The sequence below is a fragment of the Trichomycterus rosablanca genome, chromosome 5 (genome assembly GCF_030014385.1).
Source record: "Trichomycterus rosablanca isolate fTriRos1 chromosome 5, fTriRos1.hap1, whole genome shotgun sequence".
Taxonomy (NCBI): Eukaryota; Metazoa; Chordata; class Actinopteri; order Siluriformes; family Trichomycteridae; genus Trichomycterus; species Trichomycterus rosablanca.
Window position 1 is genome coordinate 7,698,262 of NC_085992.1, and position 8,363 is coordinate 7,706,624.

Below are 8,363 nucleotides of genomic sequence, written 5' to 3' on the forward strand. Positions count from 1 at the left end.
ATACCAGCACAACACACTAACACACCTCCTCAGTGTCACTGCAGTGCCGAGGATGATCCACCACCCAAATAATACCTGCTCTGTAGTGGTCCTGTGGGGGTCCTGACCATGGAAGAACAGGGTAAAAGCAGTCTAAAAAAAGTAGCCCAGTCGACCGGTGGCAACGCCGAGGAGTTCAGAATCTTGGCGCTGGTGTGCTAGCTGAATATCGCTGCACCACCTGGGCGCCTCAAATTATTTATGGTAAAATATAGACAGTACCACAAACAGTGAGTGACAGTTTAAATCTAGGAAACCAGGATGCTCTAGATAGTGTGTCAATGCATGGCAGGACATCACACCCCCACCCACTGCTCACTCTTACTTATCTACTGGCATCTTTTTGGAAAATGAGAGGTAACCAGAGTACCCATGGGGTACATGTTTTCTTTCACAGAACAGGCCGAATTCTTCACAGACAGTTCCTCACAGGTATGTAGCACCCACACCTATTGGACCACGGTGCTGCCCTTACTGCTTGTTCGGCAACAGCTTACTAGACGCTCTGAATCAAATTCCATATTTTCAGACAGAAACTTGAATTCCTTAACGATACGTCTCTATCTCATGGGAACTAGAAATCCTATTTCATGAGGGCTTACCAAGTAAAGATCATCATTTCTTTGTGGAACATGGTCTCCTGTCAAGTGTGTGAGTGTCAGTCCCTGATTACATTCATCACAAAATCAGCTGTAGAGAGGGAGGATATTAGGTTTTAGGAGCAGCCATCAATCTCAGTCACTCTTAACGTGATCAGGTATACAACAACCTTCTATTCCATACTAGAGGTGCTCATGATCTTTCTCTTCCTGACTTTAATCAACTACAGTGCACCATACACTCCCATACTGCCTTACTCAGCTAAAGTGTACTTATGTGAAAAAAGGAAAAAAAATGTAGGTGCAATTAGAGATGGGACATTATGAAACTTTAAGGTATCGGTGATGAAAATAATTACTTTTTTTGTGATTATACTGATTTAATATAATATCATATTTATATATTAAATGTAACATATTTTATATTATATTATAAAATGTAAAAAATTTGTATTATATTATATACAAATATATTATTTAATACATATATTATGTATTATTATATATGTATTATATGTATGTATGTATATACTGTATATATATATATATATATATATATATATATATATATATATATATATATATATATATACACACACACACACACACACACACACAGACCGATCAGCCATAACATTAAAACCACCTCCTTGTTTTTACACTCACTGTCCATTTTATCAGCTCCACTTACCACATAGAAGCACTTTGTAGTTCTACAATTACTGACTGTAGTCCATCTGTTTCTTTACATACCTTTTTAGCCTGCTTTCACCCTGTTCTTTAATGGTCAGGACCACCACAGAGCTGGTATTATTTAGGTGGTGGATCATTTTCAGCACTGCAGTGACACTGATATGGTGGTGTGTTAGTGTGTGTTGTGCTGGTATGAGTGGATCAGACACAGCAGCGCTGCTGGAGTTTTTAAATACCGTGTCCACTCACTGTCCACTCTATTAGACACTCCTACCTTGTTGGTCCACCTTGTAGATGTAAAGTCAGAGACGATCGCTCATCTATTGCTGCGGTTTTAGTTGGTCATTTTCTAGACCTTCATCAGTGGTCACAGGACGCTGCTCACGGGGCGTTGTTGGCTGGATATTTTTGGTTGGTGGACTATTCTCAGTCCAGCAGTGACAGTGAGGTGTTTAAAAACTCCAGCAGCATTGCTGTGTCTTATCCACTCATACCAGCACAACACACTAACACACCTCCTCAGTGTCACTGCAGTGCCGAGGATGATCCACCACCCAAATAATACCTGCTCTGTAGTGGTCCCGTGGGGGTCCTGACCATGGAAGAACAGGGTAAAAGCAGTCTAAAAAAAGTATGTAGAAAAACAGATAAACTACAGTCAGTAATTGTAGAACTACAAAGTGCTTCTATATGGTAAATGGAGCTGATAAAATGGACAGTGAGTGTAGAAACAAGAAGGTGGTTTTAATGTTATGGCTGATTGGTGTGTGTATATATATATTCATTCATTCATTGTCTGCGTTTAGGCCACTTTATGCTGTTTAGGGTCGCAGTTAATATGATTAATTGGGTAAATGGCAGAAAATACTCCTTCCAGGTCACCAGTCCATCACAGAGAGATTTATTTCATGTTTTGTTTTTCCTCATGTACGTCATGTTTTATGTTATATGTTTCATGAGGAACTGGAACCATTTACAGTGACAAATACATACAGTGCAGAGGAATAAAGAGGGGGCAAATATCATAAAGCTCTAATGTCACAACAAGGGAGAGGTTAAAAAAAATGATTGTTCACCAAATTACTCACACTGGCTATTTCACTCTACAGTATAAGGTGATAGATATGATGATGTGTAAATGTGCACGATCAAATAGAACAGCTGAAATAAATATTAATGTATAATACACAGTGTACACTGGCTGTAGAAACAGAAGCACAAGAGCCCCCCTGTGTGCATAGCCAGCTATGCCATTGCTGATTTGATTTGAGATACATTGGACAAGTAAGGGAAGCTGAGGCCAGGGTCACTGACCTGAGCAGGACTTGCTCTAACAACCCACTGTGTTCTCCCAGCATTACACGATGCAATTAAACACGGGACAAGACAGAGGCCGAAATAAGGGGAGAAAATATCGACCCAGCCCTGGAGGGACATCTGAAGTTACAGCCCACCTCCCTCACACAATAAAAACACAATTGTCCTCAAAGATTAGATTCTGGCCCACATGTGATGACCTGACTGAGGAAATACTTCACTAATCCAGCCGAAATAGCTCACACCGAACAAAGAAATCAGTGTTTTTAAGCTAGACTTATCTTCAGGTGAATGCAATCAGTTGGGAAAAGTAAGAGGTATGTCACCAATTTTTAACCAGCGTTTAGTCCAGGAATGTTTTTATGATGTAACATAGTAAAGTAAAATATATTATAACTGTTCAGTATTAGATTGACCTTTTTTAATTAATATATATACAGTATATACTGTATATCTATCTATATATATATATATATATATATATATATATATATATATATATATATATATATAATAGAACATATAGGACATATTACTAGAGTTATTAAACAACCATATTTAAATAAAACACTACAGTAATGTTTGTTTGTTTATTAGGATTTTAACGTCATGTTTTACACTTGGTTACATTCATCACAGAAACGGTTGTTACTCATTACACAAGGTTTATCAGTTCACAAGGTTATATTAAACACAGTCATGGACAGTTTAGTGTCTCCAATTCACCTCACTTGCATGTCTTTGGAATATGGGAGAAAACCGGAGCACCCGGAGGAAACCCACACGGGACACGAGAAGAACATGCAAACTCCACACAGAAAGGACCCGGACCGCCCCACCTGGGAATCGAACCCAGGACCTTCTTGCTGTGAGGCAACAGTGCTACCCACTTAGCCACCGTGCTGCCCCTACAGTAATGACACATATTGCCTGATCTTACTCTATACCTTAAAATACTGCTTACTTGATGGGTATTAAAACAACAGGGTACATGAATATTTGACCATGAAGACCTTGGTATGTTGGCAAGATTTACGTTTTTACTAATTACTTTTAAATACGAAAAAAAAGAGGCAATAAATAAAGATGTTTTGGATAAACAATGGTTAATTACTGACAAAACAAAAGCCCAGTAAGTTATCAAGCTACTAGCTTTTTAATTTTCTCCAAATTATTTTGTCTGTTCGCCTGTTAGCCTAGTGGGTACAGCTTTGGAAAGAGTAACATACACCGATCAGCCATAACATTAAAACCACCTCCTTGTTTCTACCCTCACTGTCCATTTTATCAGCTCCACTTACCATACAGAAGCACTTTGTAGTTCTACAATTGCTGACTGTAGTCCATCTGTTTTTCTGCATGCTTTGTTAGCCCCCTTTCATGCTGTTCTTCAATGGTAAGGACTCCCACAGGACCACTACAGAGCAGGTATTATTTGGGTGGTGGATCATTCTCAGCACTGCAGTGACACTAACATGGCGGTGGTGTGTTAGTGTGTGTTGTGCTGGTATGAGCTAAATAGTACCTGCTCTGTGAGTCCTGACCATTGAAGAACAGGGTGAAAGCAGGCTAAAAAAGCATGCAGAAAAACAGATGGACTACAGTCAGTAATTGTAGAACTACAAAGTGCTTCTATATGGTAAGTGGAGCTGACAAAAAGGCATTTATCTGCCACTAGATTATTATTATTAATATTATTATTATTAAAAATATAAAATGCTATTTGTATTATTTTGTTTAAGTAGCACAAAATACCCAATAAATGTGTTTAACCATAAAATTACAATTTTATTTTTCAGCATCTTCTGGAGAGAGACAAAAAAACGTCCAAGCAACATTTAAGTCCAAATGTGTTTGATTTATTACAGCAATTTCCTTTCCAGAGGTCAGTTCTTTTGGGAAAGCACATAAAACATCAAAAAGCAGTTTATATATCATGGTGCCATCAGCCAATCATTTCGTCTAGCACAGAGGGTCACATGATTTGCAATCAGGTCACTGGTTAAAATAATGTGCCATATAAGTCAGACCCCAATAAACTAAAGATGTTTACTCCCTGCAATCCATCAGATCAAACCTCTAAAGTGAATGTGGGTGAAGGCTACCCAACACTCTCCCTGCTTCTTATAAATACCTTCATGTTTATTATAACTTTTAATGCCTTAATCAAGTCGGATGCTTTTGTAAAACCATTTAATAACTTAAATTAAAACACTGCTAATTAATGTAATGACTGTAGCTCAGCACTTAACGCAAAGCAAAACCTTAATTCCACAGTCATTTGTGAAAGTCATTCCTTTTCCTTTGTTAAAATTAAGGTTAAATTGTCTAAACTCTATTCAATTAAGCTCATTAGATCAAAGTCACTGTGGGTCCAGTTCCAACTGAAATAACTCTAGGTGGGAATAAACAGACGTAGAATGTAAATACTTCATAGTGACCAGACTTGCGGCCAGCAGAACTTAGGTCCAGGTCCAGAACCTAAATGGAGGAATACACCAAGAAAGTCTATCATCCAAATATTATGATTTTTTAAATACAAATAATTCGAATAATAATAATAAATGTAATATTTTTTTACATTAATCAATAAATAAATCAATGTAATGACTGTAGCCAAGCACTTAATTCCATAGTCATTTGAGAAAGCTATTTCTTTTTCTTTGTTAAATTGTCTAAACTCTATTCAACTAATCTTATTAGTCAAGTTTGTTTGTTTATTTGGATTTTAACGTCATGTTTTTACACTCTTTGATTACATTCATAACAGGAACGGTATTTACTTGTTACACAAGATTCATCAGTTCACAAGTTTATAACAAACGCAGTCATGGACAAATTTGCATCTCCACTTCACCTCACTTACACGTCTTTGTTCTGTTGGAGGAAACCCACACAGACACGGAGAGAACATGCAAACTGCACACAGAAAGGACCAGAACTGACCCACCTGGGGATCGAAGCCAGGACCTTCTTACTGTGAGGCGACAGTGCTACCCACTGAGCCACCGTGTCACCCTGTTAGTCAAGTTAGCATTGTCAAATCCAACAGAGCCACAAAATCAACTTTTACTAGCACAGTAAAATACAAAAATTAGCTCTTATAATATATACTGTATATATAGCTCTTATATATATTTTTGATCAGTTAAGTTCACTGTAGCAAGTGTGTTCAGTCAGCAATAAGGACTCAGGAAATTCATTTTATTGCTTTTTAGCGAATAGCAAAACACTCAACACAAGTAACAGCCTTTAGATAAAGCAAGGCAGATTACTAACCACATAACACACAAGAGGAGGGACAAAACAGGGTTTAAATAAAGAGGGTAATTAGCCTCCACAGGTGGAACCACTAATTAACCCTCAGATTTACCCCCCCCCCCCCCCCCCCCCCAGTCTCCTCCCTTCCATTGCAGCCCTAAGCTGGACCACACCCCACCTGTCCCTGTCACATAAGGTTCAACCAACAGCTTAAAACACTACAACAACTACATATAATATTTGTAATTAGCAGAGAAGACAACAATAATAGTATAAGTATATGTAAACATGCTATTATTTTATTATTTTATTAATATTATAGTTATTATAAGCTAGGTTACATAGTTTCTGCTATAACTAAAATTATATAAAATATATAACTTAATAAAAATATATAAGCTAAATGGAAACAATTATTTAAACTGTCTAGCTGTTTTTTTAAATGTTTTTTTTTTAATTAATTTCTCTGCATGGAACTGTGGTGGCACGGTGGCTCGGTGGGTAGCACTGTCGCCTCACAGCAAGAAGGTCCTGGGTTCGATTCCCAGGCGGGGCGGGCCAGGTCCTTTCTGTGTGGAGTTTGCATGTTCTCCCCATGTCTGCATGGGTTTCTTCCAAGAGCTCCGATTTCCTCCCACAGTCCAAAAACATGCAGTCAGGTTAACTGGAGACACTGAATTGCCCTATAGGTGAATGTGTGTGGGTGTGTGTGTGTGTCTGCCCTGCGATGGACTGGCGCCCCGTCCAGGGTGTTACTGTGTGCCTTAATTGGATAAGCGGTTAAGAAAGTGAGTGAGTGAGTGCATGCACACCTAACTCAAAATACCAACCATTAGGTGGACTTATGCATTCATTATGATCAAAGTCACTGTGGGTCCAGATCCAACTGAAATAACTCTAGCTGGGAATAAACAGACATAGAATGTAAATACTTTGTGACCAGACTTGCGGCCAGCAGAACTTAGGTCCAGGACCAGAATCTATAATGAGGACATACCAATTTTATATTGACCAGAGGTTACCGTCAAACACAGATCCCCTGTAGAAAATAAATGTAGTGTATAAATACCCCCTCTTTACTGCGAAATTTAAATAAGCTAATAGCTTTGCTACATGCTGTGAGGTCTAACACTGAGTACATATCTTATACCTGTGCTGTAAATGTTACAACATTAGTTAGAACAAACTGCAGAGCCACAGACTGTTTGTAATAAAGAAGCAGGAAACAACTGTGCAGCTCCAACTGAACCATGCAAACACCCAGCTAAAGGACAAATCTGTTTATAGCAGTAATTTAATATCTAGTATTTAATGCACAACCATTTCTTTTACAGCTGTGTGAGATTCAAACTGTTTTCTTCCCAGTGGTGGAGGGTATATTTTTTTAATTTGGTCCTCGGGTGGCTAATAGGTTTTAAGCATTTTTTAATCAGGACGTACCACCTAATGGTTCGATACAGTACATCAAACAGAAAGGCTACTTCTAAGTATCATAATGAAATATTTCCCAGTTTTTTTTCTACAAGATTACACCAAACCTGGTAAGGAAAGAGCCAAAATATGACAAGGAAAACATCTACCTGTATACAAAAACATACCCAGGTATTAAAGATGTACTGGTTCTTACTTGGGTGGCATGCTGGCTTGGTGGGTAGCACTGTTGCCTCACAGCAAGAAGGTCCGGGTTCTTACTGTGCGGAGTTTGCATGTTTTCCCCGTGTCTGTGTCAGTTTCCTCCGGGAGCTCCGGTTTCCTCCCACAGTCCAAAATCATGCAGTCAGGTTAATTGGAGACACTAAATTGCCCTATAGGTGAATGGGTGTGTGTATGTGTGTCTGCCCTGCGATGGACTGGCGCCCTGTCCAGGGTGTTACTGTGTGCCTTGTGCCCATTGAAAAGCTGGGATAGGCTCCAGCACCACCCTGCAACCCTAATTGGATAAGCGGTTAAGAAAGTGAGTGAGTAAGTGGTTCTTACTTATTTTATTGCTCTTTCTATTACAAATCAAATTAAAATATCTAGAGAAAACAGCACATGACTGTTAAATAATATGATTATATAATAATATGATTATCTCTCTCTCTATCCCTCTCTCTCTCTGTCTATCTATCTGTCTGTCTGTCTGTCTGCCTGCCTATCTATCTATCTATCTATCTATCTATCTATCTATCTATCTATCTATCTATCTATCTATCTATCTATCTATCTATCTATCTATCTATCTATCTATCTATCTATCTATCTATCTATCTAGCAGCTGAAGTCTTGTATAAAGCTATAATGTTAGATGTCTACCTGCAAACAATAGGTGCCAGATCTTAAGATTAATACTAATTAAATCTCTCAGAACCACACCTTCTAATGACTGGGTTTTTTCATTAGAAGCTTTAATTTGCTAATTTACCCAAGCTGTTTACACACTGAGGCTTTTTAAAGTAAAATTCAATTCAAGAA